Genomic DNA, 16,049 nt, shown 5'->3' with positions numbered 1-16,049 from the left:
CAATTAGATACCTTCATTTCCCTCCGTCTGTCTCTCCCTCTTCGCTCAGGCCTCGTGCGTTTTCTGTGTGTGAGAGGCAGATTGCAAACTGACTCTATCCACATAGAGGGAAGGTTGTTACCGGAGCACAGTCACATTAGCGTCCTCAGACTGTGTGTGTGTGTGTGTGTGTGTGTGTGTGTGTGTGTGTGTGTGTGTGTGTGTGTGTTATTCTTTTTGTGTGGCTAGTCACCAGCAGGATGATGAGATCATTACCTGTGACTGCGATGCTAATGTCACACAAAACCTCAAACACACACACACACACACACACACACACAAGATGGGAGCAGAGATTGGTATTGTAATGGTTCTCTAATGGGCTACCTGACAAGTGCTTTTTCTTAATGCTATGCTTCTCCCCCTCCCTGTTTTTCCCCAGGTCCATATTACGATTCTGCTTCTTTGGGGATCAGTGATATGGACACCAGGTGTGGTGTGATCAAGGTATTTATCCCATTCTCAAAACTCATTACCATTTTTTAAGCAGTCTCCAGGAACCATCCCTCACTGTTGGTTTTGCACAAAGGCTGACAGTCAGGAAAGATCCCAGAGCATGCTGAGCATGTTGAATTGACCTAAAAGCATACGGATACATTGTTGACATACACAGTTAAGAAGTTACTAAGAAAGATGTGACCATGGTTAATGCCGGTACCCAAATATGGGTCATCTTGGCTTCATAATAGCAACATAAAGATGTCCGAAAATTTCAAATCTCAATCTGCCATTATAACGTTATATTGTTGTGGGAATTGACTGTTTAGTTGAATGGGCTCTTTGCTGCTCACTTAAGAAATAAAATCAGAACAATTGTTCCATCCCCACCGAGACTCATGATGCTCTCTATTTTTCTATTTATACGCATTGAGGTGAACAGCTAGCCGCAGGCAGCCCTCACCCAGCAACCTGAGCACGCAGACAGGCACAGAAAACACACCTTTTTCCCCCCATTGTCAGTCTGTCTGTGTGTCTTTGACTGTTAGTTTAGGCTGTTAGTTTGAGGCATTCAGACACAGTTAGCATGTTTCCATGTTTAGGTAAGTTAGCTTGACGGGATCCTTTAAGTTGAACCATCCAACATCTTTTTCCTAGTTGACTTATTACCCTGGTAGAACTGAGGTGGTGAACACGAGCCGGCACGGCAGAATGTACCATTTTGGAAATACGGGCTTGTTTAGCACACACCAAAGCCCCGGACGGGACCAGCCCACTCTGGGTCCGAGGGAGTTTAACTCCATATCTACAAATGTTAAACTTTGATTAGTTCAAATGAATAGATTCAGTCTTGTGCACACATGTATTAAAGTTTCAGTTGGAGTTTTCAGACAGAAAAAGGAGATTCTGCCGTTTCTTTGGGTGTTCTGGAATCTGTGCTGGGCTGTAACAGGTGGCTGGATGGTCAAGCCCATCACGACTGTCACCCTTCAGGTCATGCTTCCATTCAGTATGAGTTTGCTTCAGTTTGCTTCAGTTAAACACGTTCATACCTAAAATAATAAGGGGATGTTTATTTAATATGAAAGGAAACAAAGACACCGTGTGTGCACCATTTAAAAGTATTGCTGTGTTTAAAGCTGATTAAAGCAACACAATTACAGCAACTGAGACGTGCCTCCCTTTTCAGGGGATCTATGATCACAAATGAGCGATTTACATCGAGCTGGAAGGGGAAGAACGTGATTTAAGAGACTTCACAAATTCACCAGCCCACAGGCAAAGGATCTACAGATGGAAATAGTTTGGGACTGTGGCTCCATGGATTTTAAGTTGGAATATTTAAATATCAGCATGGGCCATTGTCTGTGTCTGAATAAAATAAAGGTTTACTCCATCTCCACAAGAGCAAGCTCCCTCCCTGCCACTGTTTGGTCCGCATACAGACTGTTATCTCTAAAGAACCTGAATATAGTTTACAGACAAACAGATGTCTCGGGCTGTGGCTGTGACCCACCTCTCCGTGAAGCTGTGGTTTCTCCACGACCTCTCAGCAGTTTTAGGACCTGAACGCCACATAGAAGGAAAATCGGGACCCTCTTTCCGACATGAAAACGTGACAGGACGTGGAGGAATTGGCCGTTAGAAATGTGAGCTTAGCACACCTATTGCAGTCAGCAGTCAGCAGTCAGCAGTCAGCAGTCAGCAGTCAGCTGCACCCTTCTGAACCCTGTAGGAGGGGAGGGCCGGAGTACTACTGCGTAACGGAAGCGCTTAAAAATGAATGAACAGCATCCATGAGAAAGCGTCGGTCTTGTATTATTCACAATGTTGTGAATCCACTCTAACTGTGCCAGTTTGACTCATTCCAGCTCCCCTGCCCTCTTTTCTCTCTCATTCCTCCTGCCAGCACAACACCCCCCCCCCCCCCCCCCCCCCCCCCCACCCGCCCCCACCGCCACCCTTTCTGGGAGTTTACAAAGGTTGCGCAGGGTAACTACCAGAGGTTTCAGTTCAGCGGAGCAGGAGGGCATCAGAGGGAATATACAGTAGCATAACCAAGCCTCTCACAGAACACAATATCCTGTTGTTGTTCCACCCCTGACACACGTCAGTCAGCTCATTCTGGGCTGTCGGCATGAAAAATTTAGATTTTAGGATCTTCCATCCAATGAAGAAGCTTCACGCCCAAGCTGCTCTACAGGGGACAGATGCTGAGGTCGATGCGATACCTTAAACCGACCTGACAATCGGCGGCGCTTCTCATCCTTGGCAAAAAGGCTTCCGCGGGCGACTCAGCTTTTCATCGTTTCCATTGAGTGATTAGAAAGATTAGAGATTAGAAATGGTTTAATGTGCACAAAACATAACTACGAGTGCAGTTAAATGCAAACTTTCTTGGCACATGGCATTTAAAACTAATTGGAACCCCCAGGTGGTCTCCAAAAGGGGGCGGAGCTACTAGTCATGGGATCCCAAACATTCTATAGACTACTGAGGTAAATCCAGCGGGTTAGGTGCACTCCCGACAACAGCACAATGATACAGACGCATCACATGGGCAGCGTTGATGAGTTTTTCTTGTCTTGTCTTGAATAAACCACACCAAAATATTTAATATTATGGGGAGCTCCTTGTTTGGCCAGTAAATTAAATATTAATCCAATGCGCATTTTTCCTCTGATAGGTGCACTTTTGTTGCTACAGTCCTTTTTCTCACAGATAAACGACTAAAGCTTCTTTGCCAAATAAGTAATTATGATGCCGCTAATGTCATCGGCAATTCCCCGTATTTATTCTCTTCTGCTAATAACCTGCTCTCATTATTTCTCAGTTTACATTCCTGTTATTTATTTTTTATCCTCACCTCCATAGAATACTTGGGAATTTTATTTATGGTTTCTTGTCAGTCACAAAACTATCATATTGTATATTTTGGGACCATTTCACTGTTATCAAGGTGGACCTCAATAGAACTTGGTTCATTAAAAGCCAACGTGAAGCTGCACACGTGAACTGTGCGGAATGACTGCGCTGACAAGAACAAGGCTCGGAGTGACTTTCACACAAATGGGATTAAATTACACCTTTATTCTCTGCTCGGAGGGAAACCTGTGTGAGTGTGTGTGTGTGTGTGTGTGTGTGTGTGTGTGTGTGTTTGTGTCTGTGTGTTCCACAAGGGGAAAAAGGAACAAAGATACTGATGTGTCACCCGTGTTGATGCTTTCATCAGGATGTGTAACTTTGAGGGCTTTTGCCTGTGGGAAGACCCGTCAGATTTCATTAACAACATTCATACATGCGCAGATATGGAGACACACACACGCACACACACACACACACACACGCACACACACACACACACACACACACACAATAACCAGGCACCTACAAGTCAACCTGTCACCTTGTTTTATTATGATCACCCCTGAGAATCTCCCACTCTATTTCTGTCTCTGCCTGACTTTATTATCATATAACGGCGCCGTACAAACAGCCAGACTGTCAAAACTCAACCCAAAACACCATAAATATATGTGCACAAATAGTTTTCTGATCCACTTTCACTCTGGTAGCCCATCTCCCCTCATCTTCACATGCTCTTTTAGTCGCCTCATATCTGTCAAGCGCTTGAACCACCCTGATACATCTGAGTCATTGAAAAGCGGCGCTTTGATAGCTGCAGCTATGCTGTGATATCCCGCTTTGTAAATATTCTACTACCACTCCATCCCCCCTCTCTCTCTCTGTCTGGCTCTCTGTCTCGCTCCTTGTTCACCGTCTGCAGAGCATCTATACATACAGCCCTGGTATTTCCTACAGGCATTGCTGGAGCTCGTAGGTGAAAGGGGTCACTGTGACTTGTTTGTGCATTTGGGTCAGAGCTAATCTCGTTCCAGTTTAGATGTCTAGGTCCTAAATTCACCTCCAGACATATTGACGTCTCTTCAGAGGAGACTGTCATTTATCAACGTCGACCAGTGTCTGTTGTCAGTAGCATGTGACCAAAGTAAATTATATCTGATAGTGTACGCAGAGGATCATCTATGCTGGATATATGTTTCCACCCAGATACCATAAAGAGCAGCTCTGATATTGTAATAAAAAGGGCAGATTTAGATTGGGAAAAAGGTGCAAAGATGGTAAAAGAGTAAAAGGCTACTAGCGTAGGTGCAATCAGGGTTACAAATATGCTCCAACATATAAAATCCAGACTTGCAATAATGGGCAGATTTGTGAATAAAGGAACTCAATTGTGCTTCCAATTCTGGCATTGGCTCTTGTAAATGTGTGTTATGTGTCATCTTTTATTGATAGCGATTGAAAATGAGCTCACATATAATCTAAAATGTGACCTTATATGTTATATTATTGTACAAACATGATGTAGGGTGATGCCAAAAAAGATGCTGCTAGATTTGTATATTTAATCAGATCATTGTGCAAACTCCAAAATCTTCTTTTTTCATTAATCCTTGAGTTAAAATATACCCTCAGCATCACAATAAACACTTATTTTTGTTGAGTAAAGGAGCCAAGGAAATACAGTCCAGTTTATAAACCAATAAGAAAAACTAAATGGAATCTCAGGTTCAAGCCAGGGCAGAAGAAGGAGAAGAAGAAGCTATCGTTCCTGGCGCTGAAAAGCTCACATTGACCTTCTGAAACATGTTGTTTGGGGATTTTAGGAAATCACTCTGATCTGAAGGGTTAAATCAAGGTCGTTTCATTCGGAAAGATGAAAACAATGAGACTGTAATCACAACTATTGTCTTCCTCTGGCTTGAGCTGGGAGTTGGCTTCCTCTGTGAGCAGCCATTCCCTGGGTCACATGGACGTGTTTCGCTGTGTTCAATCTGACTCTTGCTCATGTTACATGTAGCTTAAGCTTTTAATCGGGCTTATACTTTATGTCCTGAGAAGAACTGGCCGTCAGAGGAGAATCACAGGAAGCCGCTCTGCCAAAGCAGAGCCGGACCGTGGTCCAGCAATTAGCCCGGCTGCCTTAGTCGCCGGCTGACTTGTTTAACGCTGGCTTCTCCATACGTGTGACAGAAGAGCCGCGGGTTAGTGGTGAGTAAGAGATTAGATCTATTCAGGTGTGCTTCTGCTCCATCTGACATGAGAGGGAAGGCAGGAAGTTCCTGCCAACATGAGCAGCATTTATCTGCTCAGCCAAGCTGAGACAGACGTGTGGTGTCTGTGTGAGGAGGAAGGAGGAGGAAGGTGAGCGCGCAGGCAGATACCGCCGCGGCGAGATACGGCAAAAAGGTCCAGAGATACTGAGGTGTGGGAGGCAGACAGACCCAAGGCCTCCGCGCACAGATAGGAGGTGAACCTCGGCTATACTTAGGTGGCTAAACTGAAGCCCGCGAGGAAGGCGAGGGAGGGAGGGGACGGCGGGCGAGGCGGCGCGGTTCTGAGGGGAGAGACGGGATGATTCTCGTGGGTGAAAAGCCAGGTCGGCGCTGGTTAGAGGGGCCAAATCTGACTTTCGAATTCACCCCCAGCTGCAGAATAAAGCACCCACTCTGTCGCCATTTCACATAAATGGCTGCATTTGCACCTCCAGGAGGGCCAGTGGGGCGGCGCCCTGAGGTGGAAGACAAATCTGTAGCTATTAATTACAGAGAACCATGCTAACAGTGAAACACACAAGAAGGCCCGGCCTACCTGCAAAAGCAACGCCCCAATCCAGCGTGTGGAGACAGGACAAGATCACACGTGTCTCTCTCTATGCTGCCTGGACTCTATTTCAATGTAACTTATTACAGTTTCACAGCCTTTTCAAGAAAAGTGCCCAGTTTATTGGTTAATATATGAGAAATGGATACAATGTGTTCTATAAATGTTGTCAGGCATCGGTACTGGGTAAGAGAGGGGTTGTTTTATGATGTAGTGATGAAAATTACAACTGATTTATGGCATTCTTGTTTCCATTTTTTCTATTTTGCGCCTTCATTTGCTCTTCTGTACGTTCTCTGAAACTTTATGAAGCACTCTGCTCACTCTGCATGGATGGATGTGGCAGGACTCTGCCGCAGATGTGCAATCGGTCCATAATCTATGATCGATGACTGACTAAAGGGTCATTGCGCGCATTCATGATTCCTGCCCAGTCTGGCGTCACGACGACGAGGCGCAGCGGTGGGGTTCCAGCACAGCCCTCCTTCACAGCCTGGAAAGTGGGGAGACTTAAACCTGGAGGTAACCCAGCAGCTCCCCTTCCTCCCTCCCTCCCCTCATCCCCTCTCCATCATTGTGATTTTTTTTTTTTTTGGGTGATATAATTCTCTAAAAGCCTGACGCGTCACGCTGCGCCTCCCTCCCCATGCACCCCCTTCCTCTCCTCTCCAACTCCTTGAAAGCTGAGGAAATCAGGACAGCGCAGCAGCGGAGGGGTTAAGTGGAACCCGGGCGTGTGATTGGCTGCCGGCCGGCGGTGTGAAGCAGCCTACAGAAAGAGGTAACCAGGCAACCTCAGAGAGGGAGAGAGAGGAGAGGGGGCGCAGGGGAAACCGCGCTGAAACCAGCCTGCCATACTTTTGAGAGGCTTGTGCTAAAACCATGTAACGGGGCTCTCCGGTGCTTTCCCCGGGATGGAAAACTGGATTACTGCCGCTGCTGAAACACACCGTGGATGTCTGAGTGGAGCCGGACAGGACACGCGCCAGTGAATGGATTCTAAAGCCGCTGCACAAAATGGGAACTAACTGGCTTCATTTCCACTGTAGTGCAAAGGTAAGTGCGCCCGAAGTGATGCCGCTGGAGGGAGCGGCTTCGGCCCGGCGGGTCACTCACGCTGTGTACTTTCCCCACGCGCGTGCGCGCGAGAGAGTGAGAGCGTGCGCGCTTTGGTGGAGCCCAGAGGAGCCTGTGGATTCACCGTGATCCGCTTCTGACGCCGCAATCAATTATGTGTCGCTGCTTCTGCTGCGGCAACGGGATTTCTGCGTGTGCGTGCGTGTTGGGTCGCGTAAGGGTACGACCCCCCCCCCCTTCCTCCCGGTCCGGGGCGATGTGCTTGTGTGAAGTGTCGGGCGGGATGCGTCGGTTAATCCAGCGTGCGCGTTGGCCTGAGAAGTGATCCGATCCTCGGGAAAGTGCAGCAGGGCGTCCTCCAAGGCTGGATCACTGGCTCCGGGCGGCGCTTCTCTACTTCTGCTTCTTCTTTTTTGGTTTCTACTTTGGCAAACCTCCGCGGGCATGAATCTGCTAGTTGGGCTGCTTTATGTGCGTGATGGAATCATGTCTGATGCGGGGGTCCGGGGTTTGTCACTTTCGGTGCGGCCAGTTGGCTTTGAGGGGGGGGGGGGGCAACCCTGCTGCAGCTAAAAGACGCATTAATCATGAGGCTATGCAGACTCCCCCCTTCTCTCTCTCTCTCTCTGTCTGGCACATGGCCTGCATATCACTGTTGTGCTGGATGACTGAGTGTGCGTGTGTGCGTGCGTGTGGGCGTGTGTTTAAATCTTTAAAGTAGGACGTCATTTGCATTGGTTCTAATCTACCATATGTAGGCTATACCATCACCCAGGCCTAGCGAGCACCCAGCAGCTCCTGTTCCCTACAGTCAGGCTGCCTTCACACCTGTGACCTACACTGAGTTTGTGAAATACACATCATGATTTCGCTTCGAGGCGCTTTTAAAAAGTTCTTGAAAATACCACGAGGCACGTGGGCTGGCCCGAGCATCTGAGCCGTGATTTCTCCTTCTGATGAGGTTATTAAACGGCTTTTGCTAAAGCAAAAAGGTTGGACGTTGGGGTGAACGACCTCTAATTAAGCCGCTAGTCTGGCTGGTTTCATTTGAATTAAATGATTGTTTCCGTGCCTCTAATTTAAACCGGCGTTAAGGATTGGAAGGTGTTTTTTTGCTTTTCTTTTTTTCCCAGGAGTGCCGCACAGCTCTCTTACTTCTGCCTTCACGGGCCCAGCAGGTGACTACGGGGGCCTCATGGAAACATTTTTGTGTTCCCGCTGAATGAAAAGATTTGAAGAGTCTTTTCAGCCGCTCTCAGCCTTCATTCATCTGCTGCATCTGCAGCCTCATCCTTTCTTTTTTGTTCCGTCTGTCTTTTGCAGTCGATTTTCCTCCCTTCCCAACAGCAGGTCTTACTTCTCTGGACCGTCTGCAGTGCATTTTAATTAAACTTGGAGCGAAGCTTAAGCAGCAAAGGACTATGAGGTTATTACGTTTATTACTTTTTATATGCTTGATGCAACTCTATAATTTAGCTGATGAGATAGTGGAAGGTTAACAGATGAACTTCTGTCTTTCATTAATGAGTTTAACAGCAACGAATGGCTCTCCTCATATTGTGAACACCCCAATGCAAATCCTTGTAAAATTGCCTTTCCCCCCCTTTTCACTTGTTCATCACTTTGCATATATTATGCATGTGTTCCAGATTCGAGCGCTGGAGACATCACAGGTTCCGCTGCAGAGCCTGGTCCCGGCTCGTCTCACGTAGTGAAGAAATGTTCACCTGTTCCGTCGGTTTCTGACGCCCTGACCGTCAACGTCACTCCTGAAAAACAGTCAAATATCCCTGAACTATGCTGTGGCCCAACAGCTGCTCCATGTGATTGGAGGATTCCCCATTGCTAGAGCGCAAAGACATGTTTCATATTCGGCACACATCTGTCCGGGCGAGTGAAGGGACATTTTGGAGGCCCCCTGGGGACAAAGACAATCACAGCATTTTACTTTTCAAGGAAGACACCTCACATTTCGCCGTGGCTCTGAATCCTGATTGAACCGGGGATGTCCCCAGCAGCAGCTGCTGTGCGGCATTTAAAAATTCATTTGTGGCGAAAATATCAGCGGAGAAAGGCAGACGCTGTCACATTAATAACTTGTTTGAGCTTATCGGGGCTTCTGCTATCACAGGGAAAAGATGGAGGCAGAATTGACTGGATTTGGCCGAGTGCCCTTCCCATCGATCTACATGATGTGTGTGCATGTGTGTCTGACATTCTTTCAGATATAATTGGCATCAAGAATGTCTCTACAGTTCACTGCAAGCCTGTATGTACAGTATGGCTTTTCTTTCCTGGGGGGGGCAGCATTCATCGCACGCACTGTGTAAATGGCTCAGAACTGTTGTCAGTTCCAGTCATGGTTCCAGTTTGAATTGTTAGGAGTTTTGACCCTATCCTGGGGAAGGAAGGGGGGGGGGGGGCAGTGAGGAACGTTTTGAATGGACGCCGCATGATAACCGATGGTAACCGACTCCTGGTGGCCTGAAAGAGAAAAGTTTGCAGCATGTTTTCCTCTTCAGAACCAGGGAAACGGCCACATGGGTGATGCCATGTTCTCACCAACAGCCCATAATTTATCCGTCCCTGCCAGCCCATCCGTCCCTCCGAAACTTCGGATTAAAGTTGTGGGGTCGAGGGCTTCTGCTGCGCGATGCGGATGAAATCCTCAAGCCGGGACGTCACACGTGTACAGATGTAAACACATACGCACACACGCGCATAAATACACACACATGTAGCCATGGAGAGAAGGGGCCGTGACAGAGGGGGCGAGTGCACCCAGGGGTGCAGATCGCACCACCAGCTAATCTGCTGCTGTGGCTCCATAATCTGTAATCTTCTTACACCACTGACAGTCTGTCCACACCATCAAGATTAGCATGTGTAGAACACACAACCTGGCGCACACACATCTGTCTCTGTCCTTGGGTTTAGCTGATGCGTAGGTTTGGTGCATTTGCTGTCTGAGGCTTTTTTTCACTGAAGATGGAACAGGGAAAGCAAACAAACTGCAAGGAAGCGCCGTTATTAACTCCCACTGGGAGTTCGTAATATTTGCAGCACTTAATGCAGCTCAACCGATTTCTCCCAATTCTGCATGTAAGCAGCCACCAAATTCAGTTTCACCGGTTTTCGAATCGATTTGATTCTCTTGTTGCAGCAAATTGAACAACAAAATGAAACTTTATTTATTTTTGGACATTTATTATGTGTCACTGATGGTGGTTCTTTCCAAGTGTAAAACATTAGAAAAACTGTATTTATAAAGCAGATTATATGTGTTACGACACCCCTGTTGACCTTTACTCTGTCTTTTTCATGCCGCCTGTGTTGCTTCATCTTGTTTAAAGTGATTACAGCACCCTCGAGTTTCTGATCCCATTCACACCGGCAGTGTTATTACACATCATTACCACGCCATTTTCTTCCTATAGCTCGCTCTCTTCTAGCCCTTCATGCTTTGCCTCCTGGTGTGCAGCACACTGGGGTGAAAACACAAAGGTGCTCACGTTGTTAATGAGTTTTCACAGCAAACAAAAGCACTTTACAGCTAAAACACCTGCGCGCGCACGCGCACACGCGGGCGCACAGGCTCAGGCACTTTACTGGCGTCACAGCACATTAACACTTCAATTAATTCAACACCTTACATTCCCATTTCCTCAGTGGTTAAGATCCCTGATCGCCGCACACACACACACGCACACATGCGCACACGCATGCCGTGTCATGCCTCACACACGCTCTGACAGTACAACGTGCACCTTGTGACGTCGTGTCAATTGAATGTGTCCCCTTTTCATCCAGGGCTGTACAAAGGAGCCGAGATGGCTGCTTCGCCAACCTGTTTTTTTACTCCCGCGCTACAATAGATAATGAATGCATGTAGGGAGAAAGCGGACAGCTCTCAGGTTTGCTGAGGGGGGGGCTGTCAGCTACACTTCCCTGTGGAACAGCACCACTGACTTCCACCCTCACCGCGGGACTGCAACAAAGTTAGCTGAAAACAGGGAGATAGGAGTGAAAGATGTTTTCCTCCGAGAGATTTTTCTCTTTGTATCTCTCCGCTCCTTTCTGCCTTTGTCTCTCTGTCTCTCTTTCTTTCCTTCTCTCCATCTGTGCTTTTCTCTCCCTCCTCATATAATGAATTTTTAACAGTCTCACAACTCCCCTCTTTGTCTCCCCTCTACCCCTTCTGTTTGTAAAGATTAGCCACAGTTCAATATCCATCACCTTTATGTTCTCTGGACATAATTCACAGCGATGCTTTGTGGCGCCGCGTGGCGGGAGCGAGGCAGCAGTCACGCAGAGCAGTGGTGTCCTCTCTGACCCTGTCTTGTTTTGATAGACAGCACACTTGTATTCTGGTTGAGTCCTTAGTCGGCAATGATCTTGCTGCTCTGTGTGCGGCACACACGAGACAGCCGGGGAGGAAGGGGGGTGTTTGGCGCCCGTTTCCGGGACCTGGAGCAGCTTGGAGAGCGCCTCCCTGGAGGATGCTGTGGCTGGATCAAACAGCAGACGGGCCTGAGACGCTGCCGGGCTTGTGCTGTGTTTGGGCTCATTGTGGCTCACCATTCAGGGCCGTCACTGTTCTGGGACGGAGCTTTTGTCTCATTTTATTCCTAAAAAAATGAGAAAATGTGACTTTCAGTTTAGTATTTTCTTCTTCATATTCAGTTACCAGTGACTTCTTACACAACCTTTTTTTTCCAACTGTGGGATTAAAAAAGTTGAAGTTGAAGCCCTTTGAATGGAAAATTGTGTGTTTTATTTAATTGTTATAAATGATTACAACTTGGGCTAATCTGCTGCTTTAAACTGTTCTAGATAAATGAATTACCCTCACTGGAATCAATAAAGAGGCTTGGTTTTAATTCCAGAGCATGTCGGTGGCAAAAGGTCATGAATTCAATCCTCAGGTGATGCATGATTTAGAGGCCAGGTTTCAGGGTTGGCGACCGAGACACTTTTTATCTTTGATCCCAAGTGAACGTCTTTCTCCAGCTCTTCCTCATAAAAGCTGATCCTGACCCATTATTGCTCTTCAGCTCTGTCTGACGTCTCTGTGAACCAGTGAATCATGAAAACATTAATGAGAAACGCAACCAGACGCTTCAGTCCCTTCACTGGACAGTGCCAAGAAAAAATAAATGAAAAAATACATCATTTAAGTAAATATTGGCACATTTCTATTTTTCTGGGCAGCCTTTCCATTTCTAATGAACACATTGATGTCTAAAATATGACATTTAAACAATGTGAAGGACTTCAGCTGTAGATTGAGTGTGCACGATAAAGCTATCAAATGGGCTTCGTTATGATCCAGGACATTTCTGGCAGATGACTGGCAGATGTTTCACTGAATGGAATCTACAGATACACATTGGGACATGGGGATACACTTCCTCCTTCTCTGCATGCAATATCCCTGAGCTGATCAAAGTATCCTAGCATTTTAGATAAACCATAAAGGCTTTAATAGAAACGGAGGTCCAGACCTGATGGTCACAGAATGTGTCCATGTTTTTGGCTGAATATTAGTTTGTTGCTGTTGTCTTAGTCTTTCCACCATTCAGAGAGGTAAAAAATACCTTTAGTGAAGAGTTTTGCATGTGTGTGTTTGTGTGTGTGTGTGTGAGTGTGTGTGTGTGTGTGTGTGTGTGTGTGTGTGTGTGTGTGTGTGTGCACGCTCAATCTCTCACTCAGAACGAATGGAGAATTCAATCATCTGCTCTCGGGTCATTTGTGCCTCTTGATCGAGTTGTGCTGATCATCCATAGACGGACACACTCTGGTGAGCTGCTGGATTCACTGAGTCACAGTGTGTGTGTGTGTGTGTGTGTGTGTGTGTGTGTGTGTGTGTGTGTGTGTGTGTGTGAGGGAGAGAGAGAGAGAGAGGGAGAGAAAGCGTGTGCACACTCACACAATCATAACTGTAGGGTAAATGATTATTTTTTATTACAAAACTGCTTTTGATGGCCTTCTTACCCTGTGGTTATCACCTGCCCCCGCCCTTCATCTCTCTCCACATACACACACACACACCCACCCACAGAGAAAAAAAATGACTTTCATACCATGTTTCCTACCCTTTCCCTCCTCTCTCTATATGTGCATTAAATAGATAGCCCTCAATTAGCAAGATATGGGTTCAAATAATGACTCTTCTATCAGTAACAGTCTCAGGGCTGATTAGTCCGATATGTAATCTTTGTGAACATGGGGTGTTAAAAGACCACCCATCCAACCATAGGCAATAGTCGCTCTCTGTGAGTGCCCGTGCACGTGTGTGTGTGTGTGTGTGTGTGTGTGTGCACATAGATTAAGCTGGATTAATGGAATAGGCAAGATCAGAGTGCTGCAAGATTAAATGACTGTGAACTGTTTTGATGGCTTCAATCACGGAGCAATAATTGCCGGCCGTGGTCAGAGCTGATAGAGATATTTGTCAGTGGCTTGTTTTGAAGTCGCTAATATGAAATGGCGAATGAGCCGCCATGTTTGTTGCGCGCTGGATTTCTGGACTTCGATTGGTCACCTTGCACCACTCAGCTCTAAAATCAGACAGAGATTATTCTGAAACGTGTTTCACTTCCTCGTGTGACATGGCAAGTGCAGGAAATCACCTTTAAAGCATGCACCTTGTTCGGCAGTCCTTTAGTACTCCAAAAGCTGTTACAGAAGTCCTTCAAAAATGAAGCGAAAAGTGCCATTAAAAGTTAGGAGTGAAGAAAAGGGTGATATTTGTAGCGTCCCTTTAAGATAGGGTCGCCCACCAAAGGAAAGAAACAGCCAAAGACGGGAATGACTTGAGAGGAACACAGAGGGAGCAACGGGATGTGAGAGACGGGGGGGCAGTGAAGTGAGAAATGGTTGTGATTGCCTGGTGTGCCTCAGTGAATTCTGCTGTTATTAGTCATACTACCTGCTGCTGCCATCGGCCCCGTGCACCTCGCCAAGCCACCTCGCAAGGCACCCGGCCGCCCGGCGAGCGTATGTTGCCTCGTGCGTTCGCCTGGGCGTCTAATCGGCTTTAGAGCCGGCGACGAGTCCGCTCTCTCACCTTTCCCGCCTCTGGGGGGCTCTTCTCGCCGGGAGCAAACAGACTCTTACCTTGGCCTTCGCCGTAATTCACCCCTCAAATGAGTTCTTACTGCCTTCCCCTCTCACCACCTCGGACCACAGCTCACTTGAGAAAATAACTTAATGATGACCCCCCCCCCCCCACACACACACACACACACACACTCCCTGGCAGGCCTCAGAATGTGAAGTGTGTATTGTCTCTGAGGTGGTTTTCCCAATGAGTAGGCTTCTTCACTGGAATGAATTGACCCCGGCAATTTATTATCCAACCCGCTGCCATTCATCACTCCGCAGCCCTCAGGGAACCACGTGTGGCGGTAATATCATCACAGCGCCATCGCAGTACTGGAAATGCATTTGCTTCCTCCCACAGTGTCTTTGGGGAAGGGGGGGCATTCATCCTTCAGCACCTCAGTATCAGGAGTTCAATGGACTTTCTCATTATTCTGTCCTTGTAACGAATATCGGCTTCATCCTGCGCTGGTTTTATTGAATCACATAGTTGTTTTCAGGGTTCATCCCGTCATAATTAAGCAAGAGCGATGAGGCAACCGGGAAAAAGGCTGAATTAACAGTGGATCTTCACTCCGGCTGCCGGTGTGAACAGACGCAAATGAAACTACATCCACCGGTTTGCCGGGATAAAAATATTCCACCTAATAAATAAGAGAAGAAGTACAAGGGAAGGAGTTGTGCGCAGTGCTCCATTCTGTGGAGAGCAAGCCCAATTTTTGACAGACGGTGCCTAAAGCTGCTCTGGGTAGATCCTATGAAATGGAAGCTTCCTGCACAAATTGGTGCTGTGAATCTTATCAAATTTAATAAACCAGCTTGTGGAAATGTGGAAAAGAAATGAGCAGATGCAGACACTGCAGCTGCCACGCACACACTCAGTGACTCCCCAGTCAGTAAAGACCACCGGTGTGATGTAATCATGAAAGTTGCACCAGCGGTGGGATTAAGCGGTAAAACCAACCGACAGGTGGATCCCTTATAATCCACTATTAAATCTCTGTTCAGTGATGTAAAACCTACATATTGGCTTTATTTTAATGAAAGATACTTTCAGATTAGTTGTGCAGAATGGAGCATGTGATACATCTGCAGAAATTGCAGGTTTTTTCCTGTATTCCACACAGATGCACCAGAAGCCCTGTCGCCCAGTTCTTCGGGCCAGAGGCTCCCAAACTGCGTGCAAAACTGGCAATAATGGGCAATACGGCCCATTATTGCTACTGCAGCCACCTCAGTAGCAATAATTAGAAGTCGGATTTGGATTCATTGCAGCGCCTGGCATTAGTCATAGCTATAAATGAAGACAGGCGCAGTTGTTGGAGGTGTGGAAGATCAGAAAACTCGTTCCAGGTGTTTGAGAGCATTTAATCACTCACCTGGGAGAGCGCGGAGACTTGCACACACTAATATGTGTGCAAATTTACACTCACACCCATAAATTGTGGGGACCAATTAGCCGAACTCAGCACATGTGCACGCCATATCAGCTGGGAATAACACACAAACACACATGACAGCTCTCTCCCGCCGCCTTCCCCTCTCACCCCGGCGCTGTTGCTCCTCCCCTCAGTCCGCCGCCATGTGAAGAGTGAAATGAGAGCAGGAGAGGAGGAAGAAAGAAGAAAGGGAGCCGAGTAGCCCAGGGGTCAGGAGGCATATCGACAGAGGTAGATATTCCCTCTGCTGGCTGTGGCTGCAGGCAG

The 16,049-nt window shown here is 47.1% G+C and overlaps 1 protein-coding gene across 9 annotated transcripts in view; it reads left to right on the top strand.

The window, feature by feature from the left end:
- dab1a (DAB adaptor protein 1a) overlaps window positions 1-16,049 on the top strand; it is a 132,043-nt gene that overhangs the window by 69,900 nt on the left and 46,094 nt on the right. For 4 of the 9 annotated variants that reach the window (XM_029828351.1, XM_029828349.1, XM_029828350.1 and 1 more), the window contains exon 1: window positions 6,954-7,218. The gene's annotated coding sequence lies outside the window, so the exon portion shown is untranslated. Of the gene's footprint in view, window positions 1-421; window positions 487-6,952; window positions 7,219-16,049 lie in introns of those variants that run through there. The other 5 variants (XM_029828347.1, XM_029828346.1, XM_029828342.1 and 2 more) reach the window with 2 other exon arrangements.

The sequence above is a fragment of the Takifugu rubripes genome, chromosome 20 (genome assembly GCF_901000725.2).
Source record: "Takifugu rubripes chromosome 20, fTakRub1.2, whole genome shotgun sequence".
Classification (NCBI taxonomy): domain Eukaryota; kingdom Metazoa; phylum Chordata; class Actinopteri; order Tetraodontiformes; family Tetraodontidae; genus Takifugu; species Takifugu rubripes.
Note: the sequence above shows the minus strand (reverse complement) of the source record. Positions and strands in the feature narration are given on the sequence as shown.